This window comes from Mesoplodon bidens, assembly GCF_964165515.1.
Source record: "Mesoplodon bidens genome assembly, chromosome: 11".
Lineage (NCBI taxonomy): Eukaryota > Metazoa > Chordata > Mammalia > Artiodactyla > Ziphiidae > Mesoplodon > Mesoplodon bidens.
The window spans coordinates 34,184,003-34,199,101 of NC_138167.1; positions in this window are offsets into that span (position 1 = coordinate 34,184,003).

Consider the following 15,099-nt stretch of genomic DNA (forward strand, 5'->3'; position numbering starts at 1 on the left):
AGAACATATTTTTCAGCAAGACAGCAGAGGAGATTTGGTGGGGTGTCTGACCCAGCAATGAGAATTTTCCTCTGTGGTCTGTTGAAAGAAGAGCAGAGGCTGGCATCATGCCGTGGGGTGGACGGTTGGAGGTTTCTATACCACACTAATCTTCAATGAGAATGACTTCTTGGTGGGAAGCAAAGAGATTCTTGTACAATATTAGCATGGTACACAGCTGAATTCATGTGTCCCTGACTTCGGCTGTACAGGAGACATTAAAGTACCTGTTTATCTGAAGTCTCAGGATTACCATAGTCATCTTTTTCAAATTAAAATGGCAATGTAAAGTTTTGTGAATGTTAGTTCTTCTAATTGACAGTGGCTTGTATAATTAAAACAAAGTCACTAATATTTTCTCTTGTTTTCTTTTTTATCACTGAAAGTTCATTTTTCACTAACCCAGACAAGGTCTTCATTTTTATGAAGGCCCATGCTGACCCCTAAAAAATCTGATTTTTTTTTTTTTTAGTTAATGTTTGTGCCCATCTGGTTTGAATTTAGCATTCTTATGAGTCATTTCACTGTGATAGGAACACTCCACTATAGAAAACTTCTGTTAATATTTTAACATTTTAAATCAAACACCACATAGAGCATTACCTAAGCCTCCTTGCAATTATAGGAAACTGTGCCTTCTATTTGTTCATGGTTCCTGCCTTCACGTTTATTTTCTTTAAATTGAACATAGTACATGGTAAATAAGTGCATACCCCATATGTGTGTTCAAATACTTTACCATTTTGGCCCAACGTATCCTTTTGCAGTTTAAGAGCCTTTTGGAGGCGACATTTGCCTGAGCAAGGATGAATAATTCTATAGGAAGTCGGATGGTCTTTACTTCTCAGGGCTGACACTTAACCCATTTAAAAGAGCTCAATTTATTTTCCGATCAACATTGACATTGACTTTATAACTTACATTTTTACTATCCAAATTTCCTGATTTTGGAGCTTGAACTCATTTTCCTTTTACTGCTGGGCAACATTTCTCAAGGTAGTCTTTAAGGTGAAACGAAGGAGGAAAAAAATGCCAGGAATCTCTTTAAGAAAATACAGCAGTGTCTCCTCCACCTTCTTAAGCAAATGGATGGTTCCCAGGGAGGCTAGATTTGGTTGTGTACTTAGTCAGTAAATCGAATCTGCACATGGGGTGGACATAATTTAACTTAAAAAAATAAAAAGGAGGATTTTGAAGTATTATTTGTATATTAAAAGTAAAGCAAGCATGCTTTAACAAGCCAAGCCATTTTGTCTTTTATTTGTTATATTTAAAATATTTCATCTTAATTTTGGAAGGGAAAAAAAAAATCAGTGGTTTAAATCAAGTGCTTCAGGAAGGAGCAGGCCATTTTTAAGGTAGGTATGAGCTCCACACTTCAGCGAAGATACAAATGAACTCCTGCTCTGCATGAATAATAAGGCTGCATTGCCCTGTACCCCCATTCAAGTTTCTTGAGCTTATTTCCTAATCTGCAGGAATAAAGCTTAACAAAACAAAGTGCCTTACCTGGGCTCTGAGCACAAGTTTCTTAAGATAACTTTATTCTAATTCTCATTACATTTTAGTTCACTGATGGCGCTTGGAGCAGTTTAAATCAAAAGAGGAAAAAATAATAACCGTTGACTCACAGAGGTGGGACCCAGTTTCTTAGTCTTTGTTCAGGCAAAACATGTGTTGGAGGCTATGAAAGCTTTGCAAGATCCAAATCTGGGGATTTTCGCAGCCACATGCCATACTGCAGATCCTCAGGCTCTGGGCATGACGAATATGGCTGTACTTTCCGTTAGCCATATTGTTGTGACTGAATAAAAAATGTCGTCTTTTTTCACACAATTTAATTAGAAGTACCAGATGTGGTGTTGTATGACCGATGTCAAAATATGACACTTTTATGTAAACACTTTAACTTAATCAATCAAGTAAATAGCTTTCACTATTTTAAAGCATTTCAAATCTGCTTGGTACAAATACATTATTTTTGTGTTATGCTAAATAGATCATGGCCAGCTGCAGCATTATTAAGAGATTAGGGGAATAAAGTTAGATTTTACTATATTATTTTTCAAGTGCCGGCCTTTACAATTTCCTCCTCTGGGAAAGACAAAAAGAAGACAGGGTTAGAAAATCCTTTAATTTTGTGGTGCCGAAGAAAGTTCTCCTAGGGAAAAAAAAGTTCTTTCTCCTCCCCCATCAAATATCGTTATTAAATGTATCTTTGCATTCCCCGATGCTTCCAGGGAAAATTGTTTTTCTCTGGTTCCCTGTACAGTAAACAGCCCATCGCTGAGGCAGTGGATCTTCACTAGCATATTAAGTGTCCTGGAAGTTTGATACTCCCGGGAGTACAGCCTGAGAACTGAGCATTCAAAAGCCAAGCCATTAAGTTTCCAAGCACCTTACCTTATCCTGCTTAGTTTGAATCCTTTGTTAAGTTCAAATTGCCCTGTATCGCTAGGGTCACCTTTACTTCATCAGTAGAAGTGGTGGTGCTGCCTAGAGATGTCCCTCTTTGAAGAGCAGAAGCTTAGGGGAGACAGGAAACTAAGTGATGCAAGAAACTCAAGGTCTCAACTGTGAAATGAACTATAGTTACGTGCTCTGAGAGTCGTATGAATCTTTGTGGAATGTTCACAGGGAGGGTGGCTGAAATGGCACTCAGTGGGAAATACTTCATTTGAAGAAGAGGCAAAGAAGGAACAGATTTAAGGCTTCTTCAGGGCCATCGTGGCTCAGCAGGATGGCTAAATGTGTGTTTCTAATAAACCTGTTTCTCACTTGGCCCTGCTTCCCCTAGTCCCCTTTTTTCCTCCCCCGCACGGGACGTTTGTGACAAAAAGAAGGATCATTTTGGAGAGTGGTTAGGAGAAGCGCTGGGTAAATGTAGAAGCTGATGCATATCCAGCTAATGTTCTAGAATGGTCTGCAGCCCCTAACCTTGGTAGACCTTTGGGACAGTTCTCCCACATTGCACCATCCACACTGCAGTTGACAAAAGCTCGGTGCTCTCTGAAGTTGGGCAACCTAGCAGCTTGGCTTTATCTCCTGTGGAAACTAAGGGGAGGACAAAATGAAAATGAGACCAAAGGCAGGCTCTGCCTTTTCCTGCTTTAAGAACTATGGACAGAGAGAACATCTTCTGGAGAAAATTCGATCTATAGCTTACATCTATTTTCCCTTTCAGGTAACATTTATTTATTTCACTCAAGTCCAAACCTTTTTTGTTTGGTTAGAACAATGAGGTTGCTTTAAAACTCAAAACAGAACTAAGGCAAAGCTTAAACAGTGCATAGTTTGTTCAGAATTCCCCTTTAAAAGCCAGTCATAAATGGTGAGTGATTCTGTGTAGGGAGATAGGCAAGATGAAATCCCCACCCAGCCTCTTGAAAAAGGATTGAGATTATTGGAAAGCCCACGCGTGCTGGGTGGCACTTACCCCATTTCCATGCCAGACTGGGAGTGTTTTAGTCAGAGAGGTGTCTACGGATTCAAAACTAGGAGAGTGCTGAGTAACCTGTGATTGAGCTTTCTATTAATTTATATGTAAAAATTTTGCCATTTTTAGCTCTATGCTCTGCTACCCATACCTTGAGAGGACTCGGGCATCTGAAGACTGATCAGACTTTCCCTTGGGTCCCAGGATAAAGGAGGCTCTCCTGTTCCCGCCTGCATCTCCCTCCATCTTCTCCCTCCCACCCATGTTTCCTGTACTTTATCAAGGGCTACTAACTTTACTGATCCTACTTAGGTTGCAGGCATTACCTGGAGAAAACAATAAGTGAGGAAACCGAATGAACTTGCAAAGAAGAGGTGTGGGCTTTGTCCTCCAAATGGATTGGTTTTCTGGACCACACACCGTGAATGTAATCAGTTGGTGGGTCTGCTTTTCATGCCACTTAAGCTGGGGGACTGGGTTGTTGTGTGCTTTGAAAAGCTACAGGAGTCCGGTTGGCATTCAGATAGTTTTGCTGTGTGAATCCCAAAGTGCAAAAAGTCCTGAAGGGATTTATTTTCCCCTTTCTCCTTTTTTCCTCTTTTTATTCTTATTCTTTTTTTTTTTTTTTCTTTCTTTCTTTCTAAGGCATCTCTGTTTGTTTTGGCAGTTGTATAAGTCTAAGTGAAAGGTGGGTGGAGGCATTCAGGGAAGGAAGCATTTGGAGGGAGAAAATGGAAATGCGGCGAGGCCGGCTGCCACCCTGTTCTATTTTGCTAGAAGACCTGAAGAAGCATCAGATGAATGTTTTGGAAGAGGCTATTCCATAGGACCCTCTCTCTCTCCCTCTCTTCTCATTCTCTGTGGTGGGAGATGAGGCAGGCAGGGCCTGAGAGAGGCAATAGGATCTTCCTGGTAGACTCACTAACACTGCAGAGGTTGCTTCCAGACCAAAGAGTTCCAAAGAATTGCCAGCACCGTGGCCAATGGTGTGATTGTTTGACTACTTTTCTTGGTCTGTCTTGCAGTATCCCGTTTTCTAGTGCTCAGCTTACATGGCGGTTTCTAGAAAGATACTCCTCTATTGCCAAGCCATGACGTGTTAATTATTTAATAATGAAAACAAATACCCATACTGCATCCAGCTCTTGCCTGCCTCATGGTGTTTAGGCATGCTGTCACGTGCTGTTCCCTCTGCTTGGAACTTTTTCACCTCTTATGTCCCCAATCCCCTTCCCTGGGGAAATTTCTATTCATCTTCCATATTTTCTATTCAGGTCTCAGCTTAAATATCCTCTCAGTGAAGTTTTCCTTGATTCCTCTAGGCTGGGCAAGTACCACCTTGACACCCCTCATGTGTGACGTTTCTCTCCTTGAGAGCATGCATCTTGATTGTAATTTGTTAACTGTTTGGGCAATTACTTGTTTATCACTAGGATTCCCTGCTGGACTGCAAGATCCTGAGCTCAGGACTGTGTCTGGTTCACCACCATATCCCCAGAGCCTGACATAGATGCTTTGTGAAAATTTGTAGAATGAGTGAAGAACCAGTGAGTGCTTGGATGACCACTAGATGGGTGCTGCTGGAGTGGGAGGTGATTGCTACCATGTATTGGAGACCGATAAACCATTAGCTCCAAACGAAATGGCAATAATGATCATGGTTATGCAGAACAGTTAAAAGCCAACTTAAGTATAATCATGGGACATTCAATTAAAAAAAAAAAGATAACCAGGAGGAGAGTGTGTGATGATCACTGTATTTTGATCACCGCAGTATGCAATAATGCGTCTTCCCAATCGTGTTAAGCAATCCTAGGTACTTTCAGAGTTCCTCATCCTTTTTTTCGGTGTCCTTTCCCTTCAGTTCGAATAATATATGCATACTTAGTGAACTTGCATGTTAAGAAACTAGATGCCTACCCTGAAATGCATTCACTTCCCTTATTCATTTAAATACATGTTGAGTATTGATAACATGTCACAATTGCTAATGGGTGACATTGGGGAAAACAATTAACCTCTGTGTGCCTCAGTTTCCTTAAATGTAAAATAGGGTTCTAAGGATTAAATGGGGTAATACTTGGAGTGAAGTTTTTAGCACAGTGCCTGGCATACAGTAAGCCTTCCGCCATGTTAGTGATTATCTTTCTTTTGTTGTGTCAGGAGCCATGTCAAACTCTGGCCATCCAAAGATTAAAAAGAGGTGGTCCTCGCTCTCTTGAGTTCATGGCTTGTGAGTGATTGGCACTGTGATGCTCAAGAGTGCCTTTCCTTATCTACAACCTGCCAAGTTCATAAAATGAGCACCAGTGGGAGTTTCTCGTTGCACTCACTCTGCATGATGGCTCCCAGCTTTTCAAATATTTTGGCAGGAGCTGCCGTTATGTTCAGTGTGCCTCATCCCCAGAGGAATTGGTTTTTCTTCTTCTGTGGGCAAGAGCCACCTGAAGTCCTCCCCTCTATACCCCAGGGCATTTGAGTGGCAGGGCAGATGTTGGCCATTTGCTGTTGCTCTCAGATTTTGTGGAGCTTGGGTGCTGCTGGACACATACATGGTGGAAGGTTTAGCGAAAATTGTTCACAATCTGTGAAGCATGTGAATTATATTCCTGTGACATTTAAAAAATTCTTGGCAGAGGGAGAAGTGTTGAGTGAAAGGTAATAATCCACTGTTACCTTCCCCTTCATTTGGCTGCTGTAAGAGCTGTTGGAAAGGCCTTTGAGAAATCTGTTGAATTGGATTCGTCATTGTGCTTCCCGTTCATTAGATAACCTCCTCATTCTTCTGTACCATTTTCCACTGACTGCGTGCGATTAAAAAATACTTTTTCCACAGGCATGCAATTGATGTTTGCTCCCCAAGAGATTAACTTCTTAACATAGTGGGTTCTAAGTGAAATTGAGAACAAGTTTTGGCCATTACTTTTATAGGTGAAAATGTCTCACAAGTGACTGCTGTTTCGTTAAAAACGTAATCTCAGCCTTGTGGGAGGTTCGTTTTTGTTTGTGGCAAAGTTTGGGTGATAGTATAGAAGTCTCCCCTCATATTTCCTAGAGACTTTCACCCAGATGTAAGAGAAAACTCCCCAACTGCATAACTCAGAACCATGAAAGCATCTGCATATAATTTCTAATTTTTCAAAAACAGTGTTCACAATACTGTTTGGCAATTCTTCTTTCTTCCTTCTTGACTTCTCTTTTATTTATTTTCACACTGACTGTATTTGTGAATACAGTTAATACTTCTAATTTATTATGTTCTAGGCATTGCTCTAAGAACTTTGCATGGAATAACTTTATTGACACCTTACAACAGCTTTGTGATAGAGTAGTAGTATTATTATCCTTATCTACAGACAAGGAATCAGAGGCAGAAAGAACTAAAATAAGTCACCCAAGGTCACGAGAGAGTGAACAGGGGAGCTGGGATCTGAACCCAAGCAGTCTGGCTCCAGAGCCCTTAACTGCTATGTTCCACTGCCATTCGGGTCCTAGTCTGTGCAAAGTGAACCACAGAGAGGACCTGCATAGCTCAAAGGACTGTAAGTTATTGGAGATCCTTGCAAGGCAACCAGTGGCCTTTGGGTCTTGGTGTTGGAGAGCAGTCTGCCCACTTGTCCTTCACTAGAGGACATTCATTGCTTTGCTGCTTAAAGTAATAACCTTTGGAGATCAATTCAATCTGTATGAAAAACAAGTTGTTCCCAGGATAAAATAATAAGAAACCTTTCTTTTCAGTGATGGTTCCATTGAAGAAAATCATCCTTAGTTATAGTTAAAACATATAATCTCTTTTTTGGCTTTCAAATATGGACCTTGTAAACGAAACCAGACAGATGTGTGCATCTTTCTCCTTTCTCTGATTGGTATTATTTTAAAGTATTAGATGTCTTAAGTTTTGTTTTCAGTATTAAATATTGCTTCTAAGAGGAAACATAAGAATAAAAATGATTTCTATGATGAGTCCACTCAGGCTGAGGCTAGAATTAGCCAATTCTAATTGTCTTTTCATGTCTGTTTGTCTTCTCACATTTGTTTGTTTGAATGAATTCCATTTCTTATACTCCTGTTTGGTCCAGTAGGATGATGGTTTAGACATAGACTGAGCTTACTGACTGCAACATCTGTTTTCAGAAATCTCAGCACTTCTCACCTTTAGTTGGAAGCTGCTAAGTTCTACCCCAAGAACGAGGTACACTTTGAAAAGTTAGGGTGAAGAGTTTACCAGGCCCTCTTAAACGTTCATATCTTTTATGCCTTCCTGAACAGAGCTCTGGGGATAGAGCAATGTGGTCTCGGCTATTAAAGATAGTGGGCCAGGAACACCTGGTCACAATAAATATAGGCTCCTTCTTTCAGCCTTCTCTGTGGTCTTAAAATGAATCTACAAATCTTAAAATCTGTCATCTCCAGGATTATGATAATCCCAGGTAATGAGACATTTTCACAAGTCTCACATTGTAAATCTGATGCTTGCTTATTTAAAAGGCCATATCAAAAGGAGACTGAACTTTGTTAATTGTGCAGTTTCCTGGATTGAATTCATACGCACACCAGATAGACTGAAAAATTAAGAATATTTACAAGATATCTAATTATAAAATCATTAAAGCAAATGAATTCATTGACTGTCATTTTAAGAAGTTGTCCACCACACTGGAAGCAGTTAAGCAAATTCCTGCAGTGTAGAAATAAATTTGGGCAAGCCCAAATATCTATGGGCTTCGGCAAGTCTAAAATCTTCTTTCCAAATAACATTTATTGGTATGTTTCTAATTACAAAAGTTGTTCATGCTTATTTTAGAAAACTTGAGGGGAAAAAAGAAGAAAACAGAACCATCTTCGATCTTACTCATGCCTGAAATCTTGATATCCAAGAAAAAACCAATCGTGTGTTCTGTTGAGGGTCCTTTTTCAAAGCGACTATATTTTGAACTGAATACGCACTTGAATTTAAAATACGAATGAGAATATCTGATAGTAGCACCAGTAACAATGGCTCTGCACCCTATTTTCTAACGGTTGGGCAGCTCAGCTTAAGATACACTTTCCTTATTCTTTTTCTAAGTTACTTTTTCCAATTGTGAAAGTAACACCTTAATTATGGAAAATTTGGAGAACATTAAAAAAAAATCACTCTTAATGATCCCTACTTCTCCTGAAGACAAGCACTGATGTTGGTATATATTCCTCTAGCCCCAAATCTTTTTTTTTCACATCAGCAGGTGCTTTCTTAGAAATGGATTGGCTCACGTCCTGTTAGTAAGGCAGGCAAATTTAACACTGTTAGACAACCTGGGCCAGGGTTGTGTAGACTAGAACGGTGTAAGGGGAGAGTTTCCAACCACTGTGCTCTCTGGGCAGAAATTTGTGTGTGGGGTACCTGGGAAGGGAAACAAAAATGATCTGATCCGTAAAAGTGAATTCAAATGTATTGGAGGTCGAATGACCTGTCTGTCTGTAGCTCAGATTTGCTCCAGGGATTCTTTGGTGGAGAGAAGTGGTACCTTGTCCTTATTCCAGCTCATCCTCCACCACAATGTGGGTTTTTTTGGGTTTTTTTGTTTGTTTGTTTGTTTGTTTGTTGTTTTTGCGGTACACGGGCCTCTCACTGTTGTGGCCTCTCCCGTTGCGGAGCACAGGTTCCGGACGCGCAGGCTCAGTGGCCATGGCTCACGGACCCAGCTGCTCCGCGGCATGTGGGATCTTCCCGGACTGGGGCACGAACCTGTGTCCCCTGCATCGGCAGGCGGACTCTCAAGCACTGCGCCACCAGGGAAGCCCCACAATGTGGTTTTCATTCCCCTATCGACTTGTGAAAATAACCAGCCCCGCCTAATAGAATTGGGCACATGGTAGGTCCTATATAAATGCTTATTGAGTGCAACTAAGGAAAACCAAATTTATAATCTGGACTGCAATCTCACTTAAGAATATCAAATTGTTTTCATGAAAGAACGATAACTGAACTTAGTTAAGGGATATATCTTTTAAGTGAATGTGGATATGATTTAATATGCACTGGATGAGGTGACGATGATGACGATGACAGTGGAAAAGGAGGAAAACGTGAAGGCCAGGAAGAATTATTCATTTAATAAAGCATTATGCTTATCTCAATGAATATATATATGTATATATATATATATATATATATATATATATATACACACACACACACACACACACATGTCTCTAAGTGTATATGTACAAATGAAATTTTTTACAAAAATGTCTTGGCTGTGGTGCCAGTAGGCTTATTTTTAGAAAAAAGAAGAGGAATTGAAAGTGCCATGAAATAGAGAATGTCAGATGCCAAGAAATATGTTCAAGAAATAAAAAACCATAGTGAGAAAAATGTTACGTTTATACATTAGCAGGAACCTTATTTTTGCTTCCATGAATTTTAAAGTTGCATTGATTTGACTCAACAAATTTCATTAGCAACCCATTTCGCTTAGAATTTAATGATATGCAAATGATCTATCTGAAATGAAGGCCGGAAACACACATACTTGGAAATATTTTTTTTATTCCTTGGAAAATTCCTTTAATGTTTAGAAAGTGTCAACTGTGGATACTGTCTACTCAGCGTAGAAAATAGAATCAGTGAATGTTCCCTCTGCTTCAACAGATGCTCTTTATAATCTCTGAGATCCTGAGACTCAGAGGGTCTGTGTTTCTGAAAGGGTGGCCCAAAGACCACCTACGTCAGAATCACCTGGGCACTGATTAACATGCAGATTCCTGGGCCTCACCCCAGATCTACTGAAAGAGAATATTTAGGTATGGCGCCCCAGAAATCCAGGTGACGTGTATGCATACCAGAGTTTGAAAACCCGGTGTAGGGTAAATATTAGGAGGTATTTGTTTAAAGATTTAGGCAAGTCCAGACGGGAAGGGATGGAATGGAATACACTGGTTCTTCTACCAGTAGGGGTCACTCACTCTTTAGTCTTGAATTTGGTTCCAACAGGCTAAGAGATAACAAAATCCACATGCTGAGAGTGAACTGATATTCAACAGAGGAGAAAATCAGGAGGTTTCTTCTCCAATGGATTAATCAATTTTTCAGGCATTGTAATAACGATAATAATGATAAATGCCATCTTTTGATTACTTCTTTACATTCAGCACTTTCCACATGCAACTGTAAGGGATCTCATTTGATCCTCTCAATAATTCAGTGACATAGGCACATCTTTATTTTATTGATGGGGCCCCTGACGCTCAGAGAGATTAAATAACTTAGACTGGGTCTTCCTTCTAGTAAATTGAGGAGATGGTATCTCTGCTTTCAGAATCTGGGACTTTAGCCCCCAAACCACAGTGCTTTCACAACTTCGCTAAATCTCAGTTTTGAGAGCACCTCACAGGGAAAGAGCTTTAATTGAAGTGTCTTCCCCCCTCTTCCATACTTACCTTGGATCCAGCTTGAGCAGTTGGTGTTACACCTACCATGGTGGGACCCAGAAACCCTGTTAAAACCACAAGCAGAGAGAATTCAGCTCTGGCTATCGTCATTCCCTATTGCTTTCCAGCTCCAGGGATTCACTATTCTTTCAAATCATGATATAGAGAAAGATCTAAGTGCCCATTGTGGGTGAAGATACATTGCTAAGTTTAAAAAAAATCTGTAAGGCTGCCGAGAATGTTCTGTTTCTTGATCCGAGTACTTGCTACATGGATAAATCCAGTTTGTGAAAATTCAGCAAACTGTACACTCATGAAATATGCACTTTTCTATATGTCTATTACATATAGTTAAAAAAATAAAGCTGTAGTCTTATACTGAGTTAAAAAAATAAAGCTGTAGTCTTGTAACTTAGCTGCTGAAACTTGTCTCCTCTCTGCCATCTTCCTCTCGTTCCCACTCCCCCTTTCATTTCCAAATCAACAAACAGTTCTCTAGTGAGAAAATGGTAAGGTAATTATTCCAACAACTGCATATTAGAATTGTTTGTTAAACCAAAGACTCAGAGTAGGAGTTCACCCCGGTGAGGGAAATGGTCTGTTTCCTTGTTGAATCCTTTTCATGTCTTGGTTTCAATAATCTTAAATGTTTAGCATATTTTTCTATTATGTTAACACATTGTGTACTGACTAGGCAGACTCAAAGCATCTTGAATGTGCTTTAAAATTTTTGCTGAAGTAACCTCACAAGACTCCCACATTCTTTAGTTCTGCCTGTATTGAGAATCAGCAGTTACTTTTAAGTTTTAATAAGTTTCACATGTTTTGTACTGAAACTGTGTTTGGTTAATTCCAACCTTTAATTAGTAGCCTCTGGATTGGTGTATACCAGACACGGGGATGTTATTAGTGTGAACTGAAAGCTATGTGTGTTACTCCATAACAGATCAAAACAAACCTTGTATGCTCTGACAGCATTAAACCCCACTGAGACCTGACCAGGATATGGTTTTCAGTTGTAAAAGAAAATTGTAATTCACAAGTCCTCGCCAGATGTCGTACCCCAATACCTCAACTTCATTACATCTACCCAGAGTAGGTGGTCATATGAGGTTCAGCCAAAGGGACTTAGTTTGGTATTTTAATCATGTAAAAATTAGATTTATTCAAAATATTTAAAGTGGGCATATTGATGCATCTTGGGACTTTTTGAGCTTTTTAATTTTTAAGAAACATTTAGAAAGTACATTCTTAGGGATGTAAATCATACTTTTTAATTTAGGAGGGAGTTTTGAAATCCTCATATATAACAGAAGTTCTATCTTTTGACAATGTTAAAGAAGAAAATTTTCATCTACAAAATGTAAAAAGAGGCTAAGGTAAAATAATGGGAAATAACTCTTTTAAGGAGTAAACAAATGAATTCTAAAATTTTCTTATCTCAAACCCAGGCTACACTGTGGATGTCACCAAGTGAAAAATTACAAAACAAATAAACAAACAAAAAAATAACTTTACTAGGTCGACGGGGAGAAAAAGAGCCAATCAGTATTTTTAAAAACTAGTTTGATTGGCAGTGGCCTCTGAAGTGTTGAAAGGTATTTGATAAAGTTCAAATACTGATGCACATGGTGAACTCCCAGACTTCTAGGCAATTTGCACACTCTTCCCTGATCAGTGTGTTATATGACTTTAGCAAAATACACATTTTGTAACTTACATTTCTCATATCCTTTTTTAAACTGTTAGATTTGTGAATGTTTTCTTTGGTTAGACAGTTGGTCTTATTTTAATACTTATTTCAATATAACTTCAATATAAGCTCACAGTAATATATAATGCAGATGGTAGAGCATAGTAGTAGCTTTCATCTTACAGGCAAATCATATTTTATCTGGCTATAATTATAAAAAGTTATTCTTGAGGGAATGTTGTAGCAAGATTTTTTTTAAAATGAGAGTTTACTGTAGTAAAGGTCACTGTTAAATTCCAATGATTTAAAATGTAAATTATTGTATTATTTTTTTCCCTATAAAGGGGTAGCTACAGAAAGCAACCCCAAGGTATTCTAGTTATATACATAATTTGACACTAGGCTCCCTATTGACTAATTTGAAAGATAACCGTTATGTTTCTTTGCTTTTAGAAGCCCCTGATTGCCCATAATTGACGAAAGGGCAACATTTTAAAATGTTGGTAGAAGGAAGTTCTTTTAAAGAAACTCCCCTTTCTCTTTTTACACATCTTGAACTTGTGAGGAACCAAATAATCACATTTTTGAGAAAGAATGTTTTCTTTCATCAACACCAGGAGCAAAAGATTTCCTTTCTTCCTTCCTTTCTTTCTCTCTTTCTTTCTTTCTCTTTCTTTCTTCCTTCTTTCCTTCTTTCTTTTTTTTTTTTTTTAAGCTGGCTTTTAGGATCTCCAGTGCTAATTTGTGTGTGTGAACTAAGCAATAAAACCACACAGGCAAACCTGAACTAGGCTCTGAGGTTGGAGAATAAATTTGAACCTTCTTTGGAATTTTTCCTTTTGACTTGTTTTCCTTTCCAGATACAAACCACAGAAGTGGAATTTGTTGCTCTTCATGCTGTGTATAAATTGTTGTTGGCACCGACTTTTTGAATGATATTATCCTCTAAGCATCCTTCAGAGGGCTAAATTTTTACTCTTTCCTCTCCATTTTAAATGTAAAAATTTCAACTTCAAGAACTAACAAGATCCAAAGGTCTCATGGTTCATTATCTGTTCAGGGTTTTCATTAACAATTCATTTTAGAAAAATTTCCCCTTTTTCAGATTAAAACAGGTAGATAATGAGTTACTCCTTTTTTGTTGATGTTGTTTTTTGCCTACAATGAAAAAGATTTAAAATCATTATCTATAATTTAAAGAAATCTCCAGTCTTTGAAAGGTTATTAGGTAGACTAAGAAAAGTACATCTTATAATCAGTAAAATCTTAACGTTTCATGAGAACTGATAAATATTTGATCCTTTTGGACTTTATTATTAGGCTTGTTAACAGTTACAATTGCTACTAAATTTTTGTAAAAAAATTAAAATTGGCGTGTTTTAATTCAAATGATCATTTTAGCAGCATAAAGAGATATAGTAATATCTCCTTATTTGTTGCGTGTATGTGCATATATGTTTGTGTAGAGCAAACTTTCCATCACTTCTCTTTCTACCTATTATGGCAGAGCAATTATAGCAGAGGATTTGAAACCAGAAGAAGGCCTGCTTTCCAGTCTTCATTCTGCCTTTTGCTGGTTGGATGACTTTAAGTAAGTCCCTTAATTTCTTTGAGCCTCAGTGTACTCAGCTCTAAAAAAGAGGAATTAACAACACCTACCTCACGGATTGTTGTTAGAGATGACAAATTCTAACATATGTAAAAACATTTTGTAAACTGTAAGGTGATATATAACCACGTTACCAACCAGGGATGAGTATCTGCTATAAGTAGCTCTCCAATTAGCATGTTTATTATGTAAGACAATGGGGAGATAGTGGTTAAGAGACAAGTCTTTGGAATTAGACATTCCTGCGTTCAAAACTTGGCTCTGTGTTGTTAGCTCTAATAAACTTTGACAAATTTTCTTGATCCCTCAGACTCAGATTTCTCACCTATAAAAAAGGGGATAATAAACTTACCCCAAGGGGTTACCAAGAGGATTAAATTTGGTAATATTTCCATTGAACACTTAGTATAGTGCCTGGCACTTGTAATTGCTCAGTACATAGTAATATAATTTTACGATTTTGTCTTTGCCCACGGTAGTCACTGTAAGTTCTCCTTGAGTAATTATAATCATTACTTTAAAAAAAAAAATGACATGTCAAGGATTTATAGCTGATAGTATCTATACAAATGAAATAACTCAGTAAACATTTGCTGAGTGAATATACATAACCTTAACCAATATGGAATTTTTAAAATGTACTTTGCATTATCTAGCAAATGCTTAGGCTTTTAAAAATATTTTTGTAAGACAGCTATCAATCAAGGCACAGCTACATAAGTTTTCAATGATTATTTCACCACAAAACTTCAAACAAAGATACTTATAACTGTTCTCTGTTCAAGGACTTTAGCCTAAGATAGGTCTTTAGTCACAACATAATTATCTTTATACAGTGCACTCCCTTGCTAATAACGTCAAACCCCTACACTTGCTATATGGACTTTTCCTAGTGCTCAAGAAATTCAG